Genomic DNA, 14,824 nt, shown 5'->3' with positions numbered 1-14,824 from the left:
ACAGGCCTGGGTGTGCCCTGCATTGATAGAGGGAGGAGATTTTACACTAGAATTTGGAGAATTTTGATTTAGGAATCCTGCTTGCCTGATATCCAAGTCTGTGGTATGAGTTTACAAGCAAGGCAGAGAGGGTTTGAGCCCAGTGAGGGCTGCATTGCAACCATCACCTCTGCAAAGAGAGGTACCCAACCCACTGAGCAGAGAGGAGGTAGCATCGAAGGAGTAAACGTAATTATGTGCTAAAGAGGCTGCCAGGAGCTGGAGGGACAGAAGATGCTGTAAGGTGAACTCATCAGCATAAGATAATGTCACTCATGTGGCAGCACAGAGAGAGCCTGCAGCCAGAAGAGGCCACGTCCAAACAACTCAACACCCTGAAATAAAGACAAGTTGAGGAGAAGAATGGGATGGGCTGCCTGGGGCAGTGGTGGGGTCACCGTCCCTGGAGGGATTTAAAACATGTTCAGGTGAGGCTTGGCAGTGCTGGGGCTGGACTCTTTGATGTCTTTCAACCTAAAAATGTTTCTGCAATTCTAAGGTGATTCAGTCTGATTCAAGATAAAGACAGGACTTGAGGACACTGAGAAGCCTCAAATGCACATGAGTCTGTATCTGTGTGCATGCAAACATGGACATATAACCCTGGGGAGAATGAGGGAAGTTAGCAGACACCTGAGAGCAGGAGGATGCTGCAGCTGAGCAGCCTGAATGCGATTTACTGAGAAAACTCCAGCTCTATGTTCCTCCAAAAGGCACAGATTTTGCTCCTGAGGTTCCTGTATCATTAATGTCGTTAGCGACAGGATTTACATGTTGAGATGAGGAGAGGTAAAGCAGGGTTAAAAAAAAGATACCACAGATGCTACTTCATCAGCTCCAGCTAATTTTCATGCAATTCTGGTTTCAGATAAAAAGCCTTCCCTGGGTTTTTGTAGAACAGCAATGCAGGCTATTCAGAGGGTGTTAATACATGGCTCTCGTGGCTAAAGCCTCCTGCTTTCTGAACACACATCCTCAAGGAGCACAGCAGGGAGCAGGGATGTGCCTTCCACTACTCTGCTGCCAGACTCAATCTCTTCCAATTTCTTGCCTGGCTCCAGCTTTGGGGTAGACAATGGGAGAAAAATTATTTCGAGTGAAGCCCTTGCTCACTAATTGCAATTTGTGCTGAGAACCAGGCAGGAACAGGCAAATTTATTTGGTGTTATGGCTGTTTCAGGGAGTCATGGTGAACACTGAACCCTGCACAGATTCAGTAAGGGTTAAGATTAAGGCTTTGTTAAAGCAGAGTAAATGCATTAGAGCTGCACTGAAAACAGAGGAGCTGGGTAACATCTTCAAGTGTTTAACAGAACTGCAGCCAACCACGTATGGCTGTTTTCACAGATCCATAAACTAGATATTATAAAAAAGGAAAAGAAAAATAAAACAAAGGAAATCCACTTCAGCTGAGATAAACCTAACCTGGACACATGTGCAGACCCAAAAGAACAAGAGGCATCTCACAGGCTAAAAGAGCTCCTCGTTCCCAAGAGTGTCAAGTGTGATCATCTGCGAAACAGGAATGCGAGCTAATGTTTCTTTTAGTAAAAGGGTGAAATGAAATGTTATTTTTGAAAAGTTTACATAAAGTTAAGTGAGCAGGATAATCCCAGCCTCCTACAACAAACTTCTCACACTTGACAATGTACGCAAGAAGGGAGGTGTGAGCAGAGCTGTCCTCATGTGTCCTGTGCTGTGTGTCCCTAACTCATGACCAGCTAAACTCCTTTTGTAGAGTTTGGTTAGGAAAGACAGCAGCTGGCCCCAAAACCCCAAACCCCATGGTGCCACCCATCGTCTCCCCAAATAGCTAGCTCAGCTGGATAGAGCTGTACAGGCATCGTGGTGGGCTGGACCAGCTCAGATCTGTCCCGTTTTACACGGTGGTGTTTTGGTGGAAAGTGGGGCTGTAGGGCCAGGTCAGCTCCCCCACGTCTGCTGACAGATTGTTCTGGCCTTCTGCTGTGCCTGGGCTCTTGTGGCATCCTTTGTCCTCATCATCACCCCGATCCAGGTGGGATTTGCCTGCCCTGTGTGCAGCACCCTGATGTAGCTCCAGGGACAGCCGTGGTGAGTGAGCCGTGGGGAGGCCGGAGCGCTGGGCACTGTCCTCCCTCACAGGATTGTTTGGGTTGGAAGGGACCTTAAAGATCATCTAATTCCACACCCTGCCACGGGCAGGGACACCTTCCATCACCCATGTGGCTGTGTCAGGGGACACTGGCAGTGCCCAGGGTGTTGAGAGGGCCGGTCCAGGCACCCACAGCCAGCAAGGCCTTGGAAGCTGTGGAAGGCAGCATTGGCTGTGGGCCGAGCCGTGGCAGCAGGCTGTGCCTTTCTGCACTGGCAGCCCCGAGATCGTCTCCAAAATTGCTCGTCTGCAGATAATGATGAATAGTCCCTTTATGCACAGTAACTGAGTAGTACTGGTGTCGCCTCCCTGAGAAAAATCAGCATCTCTCCTCGAAGGGATGGAATTATGCTCCTTTTGCCATACACAGGCCACATAATTCACTGTAATTTCATTATCTCTGTGCACTCAGAACTACGCCACATGGCTCTTCTGTAAGTGGTGAAGGTAAGAGGCTACACCAGCATGAATTTTCTTTAATAAGATTACACCATGATAATAGCCTGCTAGAATAATTCAGCTTCTAATGATTTTGTTCTTCCTTGCTTCCACATCATCAAGGGCAATACACATTAAAGTTTCAGAGGCTTTCTTAATTAGAGAGTAGTAAGTATATATTTTATCTAACAGCTGTAATATTCAAAGGGAATTTTTGTTTTTGTGAGAAATACTTATTTGGTGTTGCCATTTTCAAGGCTTTCTGTGTAAGCACGTGCAGGCCTATGATCAAATTTCTGCAATACAGTAGTGGTGTCTTTGTGGGAAAAATCCAAGTGTTGAAACACAGTGCAGCCAAACCAAGCTGTCTGGAAGGGATCAACCTTGTAATACTTTAATCTGATTAAAAAAAAAAAAAAAAAAAAAGAAGTTGTAGTAAAAATTATAAATTATTTCTTCATGCAGATGAGTTGCCTAACATCAGGCATTCAAATTAGGAAACGCTGGCTCGACTCCCCCGGGGCCTCAGTTTCCCTTTCAGTAAAACAAAGGAAAGAGTCGTTGGCACTTTCAGACCTGCCTCGGTGGGTTATCCCAGCCCATTTGTGTTGCGCCCTGGGAGCACCGAGAGATTTGGTTCCCTGATGTTTGTACAACTCTCCAAGATCTTTAAAGAAACACTGCAAAGCCTTATTTTACCATTCCCAGAGGCAGCGCTGGGTAATGCCTGTCACCCGCATTATACGCAGTCCTTGGAGAGCATGATTTTATCCACAATCCTACCTGGCACCGAAAGCTTCCAGCCCTCCACGGTGGAGCTGGCTTGACCTTCAGTGCTATCTGAACCTGCTCTGCCATGTGCCAACCTCCCTCCAATCTCTCTCTTCTGGACGAAATACGGCTTAACGTGGCCCGCTCTGAACAATAGCTCCTCAGTTAAATTCATATCAGCATCGTTCCTGACACAAGTTGGGAGGGTGGAGGCCCAGAGCCACACATCTGTTAATCAGGGCTGGGTGTCACCTTGCAATTCAGAGATGGTTTGTGCGGAAGGAAGCCGAGCTCTGCAATGAAAGAGTTTTGAGGTTTGCTCTGGAAAGACTTGTCACCACTTGTGACGTGCTTCCCCACCCCATGGCCAGGTCTTTGTGGCTTGCACAGAGTAACCAAGAGGGCAGAATTCACACCAGCTGGTGAGTCGTGGCTGGAACTTGTCCCTTCTTCGAGGACCTCTCTGGATCCACCTGGGGCAAAGAGGGAGATAGATGTCCCTGCATCTCACAAAGCTTTGGAGTTACGTAAAGGATGAGGATTTGCAGCAGATGGTGTTTGCACTGGAATTGTTTGGTCTAAGGCTGCTCACCACTTGGGCATGGTGGTTTTCACCTGGCCATTGTGGTTTTTACCTGGGAATAGTAGCAGGAAACTTAATCCAGGTGGGAGTTCAGGTTCATGGTTGGAGGGAAAGCAGCAGCATTTCAAGCACTGCCTTGCTCTGCTGGCTGGAAGAAGCGTTTTGTAACCCAGCACTGCAAAAATCATCAGCTCCTGAGCTCTGCCTGCACTGGGTCTCTCCCTCCTTTTCCAGCAGAGGGGAAATAGCAGAATTTTTCCAGCTAGATGAGGCAGTGGAGTTGGGAAATGGGAAAGGATCAGGTGAGTTTTCCTCTGCGATAGTAAAGGCCATTCCCCACGGCTGCTAACCAGGAGGATTAAAGAGTGAGTTCTTCTGACACTCCTCTGCTGTCGACCCCGAGCTGAACCCTTGGGTTAGGAGCTGACTTTTCATTTGGGACTGACAGACTTGCAAGCTAAATCAGAGCCCAGATGGCTTAGAAAAGCCCAGAGAGCTCCAACCTGAGAGCAGCTCTTGCCACGCACGTTCCCATGCTCTTTCAACAGGCCGGGGCTGCTGTGCCAAGTGTGATTTCAGAGGAAGCTTGGAAAGAAAGTCCAGCCCCGTCTGTCATCCTTTTTTTCAGAGAACTTCTGGTGCCTTTGCCATGTGCAGAATAGCTGAGAGAAAGGGCTCTTACAAAGCTCGGAGCTGGGCTCCTGTGCGTCCTGCTTCCCTTCTTCCTAAGATGTGTTCTCTTCCTCCATGAGTCACCCTGTGGATGAGAATAAGAGACTTTTTAGGGAAAAGAAGACCAAACAGCAGAAGCTGACTCTTCAGAGCGGTTGTGCCGTGGCCGTTTGTTCGTGGAGCTGGAAGCATCTGTCACCTTTAGCCCGGGGAGTTCAATCCCGAGGAGCTCCAGGCTGAATTACTCCGGCGTGTTTGTATGCGTGGCCGCACGCTGGGCCGGGTGGCCGCCTGCCACCCCTTGCCCAAGGTGGATGTGTTTCAGAGGAGAAGCAGTTTGCACTGATAAAAATACTCAGCGCCTGCGGGTGAACTGCAGACTGCACCAGTCGGGCTGTTAAAATATTTCCTGGCGTTTGCTGGGCGCTCCAGGGCTGCGGGATTTGCCTCGTTAGCCATAAAACCGTGCCTGAGGAGTCAAACCTGTCCTGCCGTGGGGACACCTGTGTCTGGCCACGTTCCAGGGAGGTGACTCTGCTCTGACATTGGCCTGGGAGGGGGCACTGGGGAGCTGGTGGCTGTGCCCTGCTCCTCCGCAATGCTTCAGGACTCTAAACACTTCAGAAGTGGCTTTGCAGGTGTCCATCCAGCCTCGTCCCAACACCCAGCTCCATGTGCCAGGCAAGCACACCTTGGGTCTGAGCAAGCACTCCTGCCACTGCTTCATTGAGCTGCGAGCTGGAAAACTTCTAATTAAAGCCAGATTATTGGTCTTGGCCCTTCTTGTTAGTGTTTTGATTTGGGGTTTTCTTTATTAAGTTCCTTTAAGATGTCTGGATAGATGATATCAAGGTTAATTTGTTTGTGATGGGAAAAATGTTTTCACATGGTGGCTAAAGGTTGTTGGAAAAGAGCAAAATTAATAGCTGCTCACTTAATCCTGATTAAACTAGTAGCTGGGAGATATTGATCAGTGTGTTCACAGCAAACTATCCCTCTCTAATGCTTGGGGTAAACAAGCCTGGGACTGTGGTTACCTTAACCCTTCCCACATTGGCAGCCTCATGCACTGGGCAGGACCTGAACCAGTGCATCCTCCTGCTCCCCAGCAGAAGGGCTTTGTCTGGGGTTATCTCCCTGGGGTATAGCCAGGCTGGCTCTGCCCCAAAATCTCCTGGGATTGCAGAGCAGTCACCCAGGTCTGGGTGTTCCTGGGGAGCCCTCTCTGCCGGGGACCCTCGGTGGCCCCCAGCCCAGCCACTGCTGCAGCCATCACATGGGGTGCTTGGAGCAGATCAGTGTTTCACAGAATCCAAAAAAGCTGCTCAGGGCATTAGCAGCAACTGATTTTAGGAGTTTAAATGAAAAACAAGGCTTGGCCAGAGTGGGCACCAGCTTGGACCTGACCCCAGCTTTGCTGATGTTTCCAAATTCTACCTCTTCCATCGCTGTCGGTCATTTCTTACACACAACTTCTGGGGACAGATGGCAGGATAAACCCTTGCTCACCTCTCAGCCCACCTGTTTGATCATGCTCTCACCCCCAAAGTCATAAACCAGAAGCAATTTTGAGGCTGCCAAGAGAGGGAAGGAGGCTCAACAGCCCCAGCTTTCCTGCTCAGGCTTTATTACTCTCAGCAAATACACATTCCACATTCAAGTCCATGCCTTCTTAATGCAGCCACTGCCAGGCTGGCTCCAAACAACACAAATTGCTCTGGGTTGGGTCTGTCTTCACTATTCACAAGGTCACTGCATTTTTGCACCTCTGCCTGCTGCACTATGGTTGAGTTTCTTATTAACACAGACCAGGTCTGGAAATACCTAGAACTGTGTTCAGCCTCCCAGGGAACGAGTGGGACGGCTGGAGTGGATGGAAAGTAAAAGGAACAGCTTTCCAGAGGGCACTCAGAAATGTGCTTTTCTCAGGGAGATGAGTGCTGCAGGGACTGTTTTATCCTTGCCAGAAATTCCATTTAGAAGAGCACAATTCCTGTTGGAGGTACCATAACTGTAGCCAGTATTGGACCTGGCCCAGAATTAATTCTTTGTGGCAGATCTTGGTACTGGTCCACTGCTCAGTACTTCTGGAAAAGATCAGTGTTTCTTTTGTGAATGTCAGATAAACTATTTTTCCACGGGGTGAGTAGGAGACGTGTAAGGGAATCGACCTCCCTGATACCTTGGGCAGCATTGCTCCCAAAAAACAGCAGCTGGCCATCCCCCTCTTTGCTCTGCTTCTCCATCTTGGTGCTCTGCTCACCTCACACTTGATGGGATGAGGGTTCCTCACCCTCCCAGGTATCCAAAGGAAGGCATTTTCCCAGATGTCCCTCCTCACGTGGCACATGACAGTCTTGCAGGAACGTGCATTGTATGCTGTAAAGACAGGCCCTGTTACAATCACTGTCCTTGGGTAAGCAGGCTCAGGCTTCTTGTTCTCGTCACCCTTATTCCACCAAATGCTTGGTGCATCCACACAGTAGCTGACTCTCAGCCCACACTCGTATCCTGTGTGCTCCAGCCTGGATGATGGATTCTCTCCAGGATGCAGATCAGGCTTTATCAAGTGTTGTCATGCTGACCACAGGGCCAGCTCATCCTTCTTGCATCCAAGTTTACGAGGTACAAAGCCATGGCAGATGAAACCCATCTGCCGCAGGTGAGTGGAGTTAAGCTGTTTTACAGCTGAGGGAGCAGGCATAAATCAAAATGGGGAAATTGATGGAGTTCTGGCTTTATTGCAGGGGCTGTTATTCTCTTTTTCACACGAGCAGGAGCATTGCTGCTCCAAGCTTGTAGTTCAGTTGTACCTTCAGGCTTCAGTGCCCTTCCTGCACTCTCTGGGGTGGGTGGCATCACTCAGCTCTTCTCTGGGCGCAGTTTTAACTCCCAGAAACCACTGTGTTGGCAAAGGCTCATCCTGCCACTCCTCAGGGTACTTGACTCCTGCAAGCGATCCTTTGGCATATTTGCATTTGGATTTTCTTCGTTCCAGCCTGGGCACGTACAGGTTCTCTCTGCTGGCTGCTCAGCCATCGGGCCCACTCAGCACTGACCGCAGCATTTTTGTGCTTTGTAGAATTCTTTCAAGTCCCAGGGAGGTGCCAGGTGAGCGGTGGGAGTGTGTGAGGGCATCCAGAGGGATTTCATGCCTCTCTCTCATCGGAACCTCTGAGCCATGAACAAGAGGCTGCATTTTTTCCACCACACCTGCCAAACCTTAGTCCTTTCTTCCATCCTCCGTATGCTGCCTTGTTGGCCTGAACAGCCATCTCTTAATCTAGGTCTGTCTTGGGAGAACCAGTTAGTAAAACATCCTTAATTAACCTTACTGTGTTCAGCCTAAAAGCAAACCAGACTCACTGAGGTGCTGCTACGCTTGTGTCAGCAGCTGTTCTCATTTGTAAGAGAGAAGGCACAGGTGGTGTTTGCTCCTCAGAAGTTGGGATTTGATGCACCTCCCAGTGCTGCTGGAGGAGGCTGTGGATCTCCCATATCCCCATCCCTTTTCTGCCCTTTGATTTGCAAGAGCCATGCAGTGGCTTGTTGTGTCTCCTTCTCGCTCAGGTAGAAGCTGAACCAGCTGAAGCTGCAGCACTGGAGGCAAAATTGTTTTCCTATTCAGAAGCAAGAAGAGTGGGAATTTGGGGTCACTCCTCAACAGCCCATTTCCCTTCAATAGGACAAGAGACTCTTCTCATAGGTTACTTACCCCAAACAGCTTCCCTGTGGGAAATCTGGTCCTCTTCCTCTCTTCTGGGACAGAAAGAGGGATGGGAGATGGAAGGGTTTGGCCAAGTGGATTGTGATTTGGACAAATAATGAATACATGGGTCAGTGGGTAAATAGGTGATTATTTTAACATGAGGCAAAGAGAAATGCTCCCTTCCTTTATTATTCCTGGAGACATGGAGCACAAGACTCTTCATTGTTAAGTTAGCAGACTCGAGGGTAGGTGTTGATTCCAGCTTATGTTTGGAAAAATCTGGTGGAGCCACAGAGTGGATTAATTCACAATAAATGAGACCTAAAGCAGTGGAAGGTGGTAGGTGAATTATCCATCAGGTGGGATAATGCTTTTGAGGGAAAACAAAGAAGCTCCTGCGATGATTCCTGAAGTCAGTGCATTATTTCTGTTTGTTTGACTCCTCTCCACTGCTCCCTCCCCTGGCTGGAGCAACGTGTGTTTCATGACCCTTCAGAGAAAGCAGCTCCGTCTTTCGTGTTCACGGCGTGCTCGCATTTCCCCCGTCCTTGTCTCGCAGCTCGGTATCACTGATATGATGACAGAACATGTTCAGTGCACAGAACTATTAAAAATGTAGCTCAGATGGTGCTGATGGGAGGCTGACATCTCCTGAATAATTTATTTTAACTGGAAAGATTTGTAACACTTAAGCGTTAGCAGGACTCTTCCTTTTAACTCTTTCTGAGGTGGCTGCTTGTTGTGATTCTCTTGTTTGGGCAAGAAGTGGCTCAGCCTGTTTGTGGCCAAAGCCAGAGCTACCACCTCCCTCAGGGACAGTCAGACTGCTGGTCGTGGTCCCTTGGAGGCTGGAGAACTCGAGAAGAACTCCAAAAGGAAGCTGGAGGTGTTGGAAGAAGCAGTCACAGTTGGATTGCCCCTGCCTTGGGAGTCGGGAGCTTTTTGTAGGGTGGAAGATTGAAACAGGCTGTAATTACTGGCTGCAAAATATTTACAGTAAGCAAGGAATGAATGGTTGGCTACCTTTAATTCCTGGCAGCAGCTCCCTTCCTTGGGGCAGTGACTGTAAGTACCTGCTCTGAGGAGTAGCTGCTGCCATCCCCCTAGTCCAGGGGGAAGGACCCAGTGTGTTGCTGGGCCAGGAGTTTGCACAGGGTCTTTTCCAGTCTTAACAATCCTGTGATTCCATGGGTATGGCTGGAAGGAAGTCAGGGCCATTGCTTTTTTGTAAACATTTAGTAGAAACTTTGTGCAGGGAACATCCTTGCACACAAGCCAACAACCTGAATTTCTAAATTTACGCTGGCAGACATGCAATCACAAGCGGGGCTTATCAGTTGAATTCTTGGTGTCAGTGTTAGAAAGGCCAAGATCATTTCTGTGATGATCGTCTAAGGCTCTTCCTCCCTCTTTTTTATCATTACACATAGACAGGCAAATTCTGCTCTCTGCTGTGAGGAAGCAATTCCCACTCAAGTCAAAGGAAGCTGCTCAGAGAGACCAGGGTTTATCCCATACTTTACAGACAAATTTATCACGGAAATTGCTGTGCCCCCACCACGTGGCTGCTGCGGCCCAACGGGGCTCAGTGATGACTCACAAACAACTCCTCCCTACTTTCTCTCACTCTGTCCTCGTGGTGCTGGTTGTGTGTTGCAGTGTGTGAGACTGCACTGGTCAGGACCAGTGGGCCAGTTGGCCCAGGGACAAAACAGGTCTGCTAGTGGGACAGCCCCTAAGTCCTGAACTGCCCCCAAGGTTGTGGTGAGCACAAGGAGCCTTCCCACCATGCATTGTTTCATTATGTTGATGTATGCTGTTTCTGTATTCTGGATTGGCCCATTGGCCCCTGCCCCTTTATACCTTGTTTGGTCCCCATCTAGAAAGTTCCCCTCTTCTGCTTCTCCCATCGGTTTCTGTTCTCCTGCCCACCCCTCCTACTTCCCCATTGGTTGTTGTACCTTTGTTCCACCCTCACTCCGCCTCCCTGCCCTCAAACCGTTGGTTCTGGTGTTTCACCCACCCCTACCGGCCCCATATATAAACCTACACCCTCATCCTTCATTCTGTCTTTTGTCCCTGGACCATCCAAGCGTGGAATAAACTCTCGTTGCTGGAACCGCATACAAAAGACCCTTCTTGCCTCGTTTGCACTGGTTGTCACCTTTGGGACATGTGGTTGAGTGGCTGTACCACCTAGGGTGTGTGTGCCTGTGCCTCCATTTGGCCTCAGCTCCAAAGCAGCTCCCTCCAGCTGGGGACACTTTTGGGAAGGTGGCGGCGCTTCACCCTCTCCGCAGGGTGCCACAGTTGTGTTCCATGCAGGGTTGTTTCACTGCCTTTCAGTCTTCCTCCAGCTCCCTACCAAAACTGAGTTTTAACACCTTAGGTAAGACACAGTCTGTCCTTAAGGGATGCAAAATCCATGTTGGCGAGAGGGAATGGGGAGACGGAAATCCTGTTATTTTTGGTTTACAGATGAGGTCCTGCAGTGTGGAAGGTCAAACTCTGATGTTCTTGAAGTCAATGCCAAAATCCATTTGTGGCTCCCAGCTGGCCAGGGCATCATCCCAAACAGTTTGTGACTGATCCGTCCTCTTTTTGGCCACAGATTCGTCCGTCACTCTGAACCTTCTCCCTGCCTAATCTTGGAGGGACTGGAAATACCTCACTCTTCTGTATCTGCTCTTCGCCTAATGAAGTTTTGAGGTGCTCACACAAAGGAGCAGGGTGTTGTTATTCTCATTTTTCAGTTGTGGAAACCAAGCAAAGCCAAGTGATGTACCCGAGGTCACACACCAGTGTCAGAAGCAAAAGTAGGTTCTCCATGTCCTCTGTTCCTTCCCAGCCTCTCTCATAAACCCAAAGAGCAATAAAATGAAACAAAGGTTCATAGCAAAAAAAATTGGATTGGGACTTGCACCAGCCCAAGATCAACCATGGAGTCCCTGTGGCTCAGCAGAAGCCCTGGAGTTAATGACCTCTGCAAAACTGATGTATTTTTACATAACTAAATTCCAAGAAAAAAATCAAATCCTTATTAATTATCAAGACAGGAACTAGTAGGAGGGAAGAGCCAGAGTCTTTAGGTCAGATTCATCTGAATCCATCACCTAGCAAAAACTTATATTAAGAATAAATACACCCTAGAAACTAGTCCAATAAATTTTTCCTATTGAAACAAGTTGTCTTCCTGCTTTATGTATCATTTTAAAGGAAGGTAATTGAATATAAATTTTCCCCACCTACAGAGAAATAGACATCCAAATGCGTGTATGTGTCTGTGAGTATCCGTGTTCTGGGGATAGTGCTGACATCTCTGTAGGGCATGTTGGACTGAGTCTGACTGACTTCAATAGCTGTTGGAGTGGAAACCAGCACTGATGTCCAACCTGGGGAAAATTCTCCTCAATTCCAGTTTCTTTGTGCATTAGCAATTACTTTCAAATGTTTGAAACTCAATAGTGGTTGCCAAACTCTGCGTTGCCTCCCAAGGAAAAGCTCTTAATTTCTTCGTGTTTAGAGGCCAAATCTGTGGCTAGACTTGATGATAGCTAAGGTTTGTGTTTGGGCAGATTGTGAGTCCATGCACAGTTAGTGCCTGGAATATGCACACAGCTGGGACCATGCTGGGGCTGTGTCTGTGGAAATGTAAAAATACTACTCTTAAAAAGAAGTTATCTTTCCCACATTTCCTGCTATGGTTAGAGGTGATGTTCTCATGTTTTGTTCTTAGCTGTCTCAGTGCTTTGAGTCCTCCTGCCCGAGAGTCTCTTCTTGCAGCCATTTTGCAGCCTCATGTGTTATGTACACATGAAAAATGGGTGGTTGAGTAAGAGGTTTCTTGGTTTCAACCAGAAAAGAAGTACGGGAAGTCACTAGAAAGTGACTTTTATGAAGAACAGCTCATATATACTGTAAAATCAGCCAGATATAAGAGGCCTGGCTGTGAGCAGAAGCAAATTGGTCGATTTTAAGACTTCGTGTTTTAATGCCTGTGAAATACAAGTGCCCGTATGCACCCCACTGGCTCTGCCAGCTTCCCACTGCCTGTTTTACAGCACAGGGTGCAGGCTCAGGGCCACATAAAGTTGTCAGATGCAGGGGGATGTTTCCTGCAGCCCTGTCCCTGCAGCAGCAAAAAATAATTGCATTGCTTCAAAACTGCAAGGAGAAGGTTATAAAATTATCATGCCTGTAAATTCCAGATGCAAACCATATGATTGCAAAGCCCTGCTCCCCGTCCTTGTTTAAAATTACTCTCTCCTAAGCCTCCTCAACATCTGCCTGGCGTGGAAGTGCATTTTTCCCTGTGCTCAGTGAACACCTTGTGCTGGGACTAAAAGATCTTTTGAAAAAAACCCACTGTGCAACTGATGAAGTGTTTGCTAAGGATTAGGGGCGTGGTTAATATAAGCATTAAAAAAGGTCTCTGGCCACTGTCCTGTGTCACAGCGGCCTCACATTTCCTCTCCTCTGGAGACGGATGTACATCTGGTTTGAGTGGCTTTTGTCCTATTCCCTGGCCACAAAAGAAAAAGGAGTACTGGGCTTCCAAGGATGGAAAGTTATGCAGCGGCGCTAAATATATCAGTACTTCTTGGACCTGAACTTACCAAGATAGGCCATTCCAGCAACACTTCCAGCACGAGAGGCAAGGCTGCTCGGGGTTTTGTTTTGAAATAGGGAGGTACATCCACGTGTAAGGGTGGTGGCTCCGGGAGGGCTGGAGTGCAGGGCTGCCCTTGGGAAGCTGCCTCTTGTGGCTGGGCTGAGCCCCTGCGAGCCCTTGGATGTGTCTCCTCTTCCCCAGAGCGATCAAGTTACACGCCTTGAGCTTTGCCATAGTAGCAGAGGAAGGGGAGAGTACAAAGGTTATGGAAAACAAAACATTAATTTTCTTGACCAGATGTGTTAGAAGCAAAGTGCAGCTTTATTTATACCCACGGCGTAGTGTCCATAAATCAGGGCTGCTCTCCAGCAAGGCATTTAATGAGAACGATTAAATGATTTCATGATGTACTCATTGTTACCGTCTGATAAACACCAGCACTCCCTCCAAGGAGCAGGACTTTTCAGTTGTAGCTTTTCATGGGGGAACGAGATGTGGGGGGAAGCAAAGCCCTCAGCAGTGTCAGATGAGTTCTGCAAACCTCTCTGGGCACATCGTGTTGGGAGGATCCATCAGCTCAGCCCGAGCACGGAGCCTCATCACGGATTTCGATTAGGGACATGGGCTGCTGCCATGAGCAGCCTTTGGGCTTATGCAACGCCTTTTGTAGAGAAAATGCCTGATCTGATCTCTCCTCCATCTGCCAGAGTAAATCACAGCATTGCTGTGGAGGTGGGTGCTGCTCCCCAGGCTTCCATGAGGCTGGACCCCCGCCCATGGTGCACGAGGAATCATGGATTGGTTTGGCCTGCAAGGGACCTTAAAGCTCATCTCATTCCCTGCCATGGGCAGGGACACCTTTCACTAGCCCAGGTTGCCCAGGGCCTGGAGCAGAAAGCTGGGGAGCTCCATGCACAGAGCCTGCCTGTCTCCCATCCTGTTCTAGGTATTGGTTGGAGTTCAAGCCAAAGGGATCATGCCCAATGCAGCATCCTGGAGGCTCCCTGCACCTCTGGGGCTGTGTGGGTGACCCTGGGGCTTGTCCCCATGTGGTGAGGTGGGGCACAGGTCTATCTGCAGCCCTCTGGACCTTCCCCCAGATTTTCGGGCTGGAAGGGCTGAATCTGATGGCTGCACAGAGCCCCATGAGGCTCCTTTGTCACAGGCATAGCCAAGCACTAAAATCACAGGGATGGCTAATTTATGTGAGAAGGTTTTCTCTGAGTCAGTGGGGAGGACCTTGTGCCCAGAGCCTTGCCCCTCTCCAAGTTCTTCATTGCTAATCAGAGGCTGGATTCAGCAGCTCCCATTCTCTGGTACTTTCTGTCTCCGTCAATAAAACTGGAGAGGCTCTTGCTTTACAACAAAGATGTTTATCTTGCCCGAAGTTGTGGGAAGCTGTAGGAGGCTGTCCTTTCTCACTGCAGCGCTCTAATGGGGTAAACAGTTGCTGTTACTTAGTTTCCAGCCAGATTTTTTGAATGGGGGCTGGGAGGAGGATTCCTTAATTAATCCTTTGGGAAGGTGGTTGGGACTGTGGCTTGTTGTTCCGGGTTTGTATCTAACTAGCATCTCCCAGATGCAGAGTAGTGAAACCCAGGTCCAAATGTCACCTTGCTTTTCTGCATCCCTCTGATGGGTAATTTTTCTTCCTCCTTCAAGCCACCTGCCCCTTTCTCTAGGATGAAACTAGGTGGTCTTTAAGGTCCCTTCCAACCCAAACCATTCCATGGTTCTATGATTCTTCTTCCCCCGAAAGAAGGAAGTGCCCTTTCCTGGGGAGGAAACAGCTGGGTGTGAACGGCAGCATGGTTTAACATTGACTGGCTAATTATTAAATTCAGATATAAACAATCATAAAACCTG

The 14,824-nt window shown here is 48.6% G+C and overlaps 1 protein-coding gene across 1 annotated transcript in view; it reads left to right on the top strand.

The window, feature by feature from the left end:
• The window catches only part of LOC125329499 (phospholysine phosphohistidine inorganic pyrophosphate phosphatase), a 72,631-nt gene that overhangs the window by 44,392 nt on the left and 13,415 nt on the right, over window positions 1-14,824 (top strand). The window lies entirely within an intron of this gene.

Source organism: Corvus hawaiiensis, chromosome 8 (genome assembly GCF_020740725.1).
Source record: "Corvus hawaiiensis isolate bCorHaw1 chromosome 8, bCorHaw1.pri.cur, whole genome shotgun sequence".
Lineage (NCBI taxonomy): Eukaryota > Metazoa > Chordata > Aves > Passeriformes > Corvidae > Corvus > Corvus hawaiiensis.
This window is presented reverse-complemented; position numbering and strand designations above follow the sequence as displayed.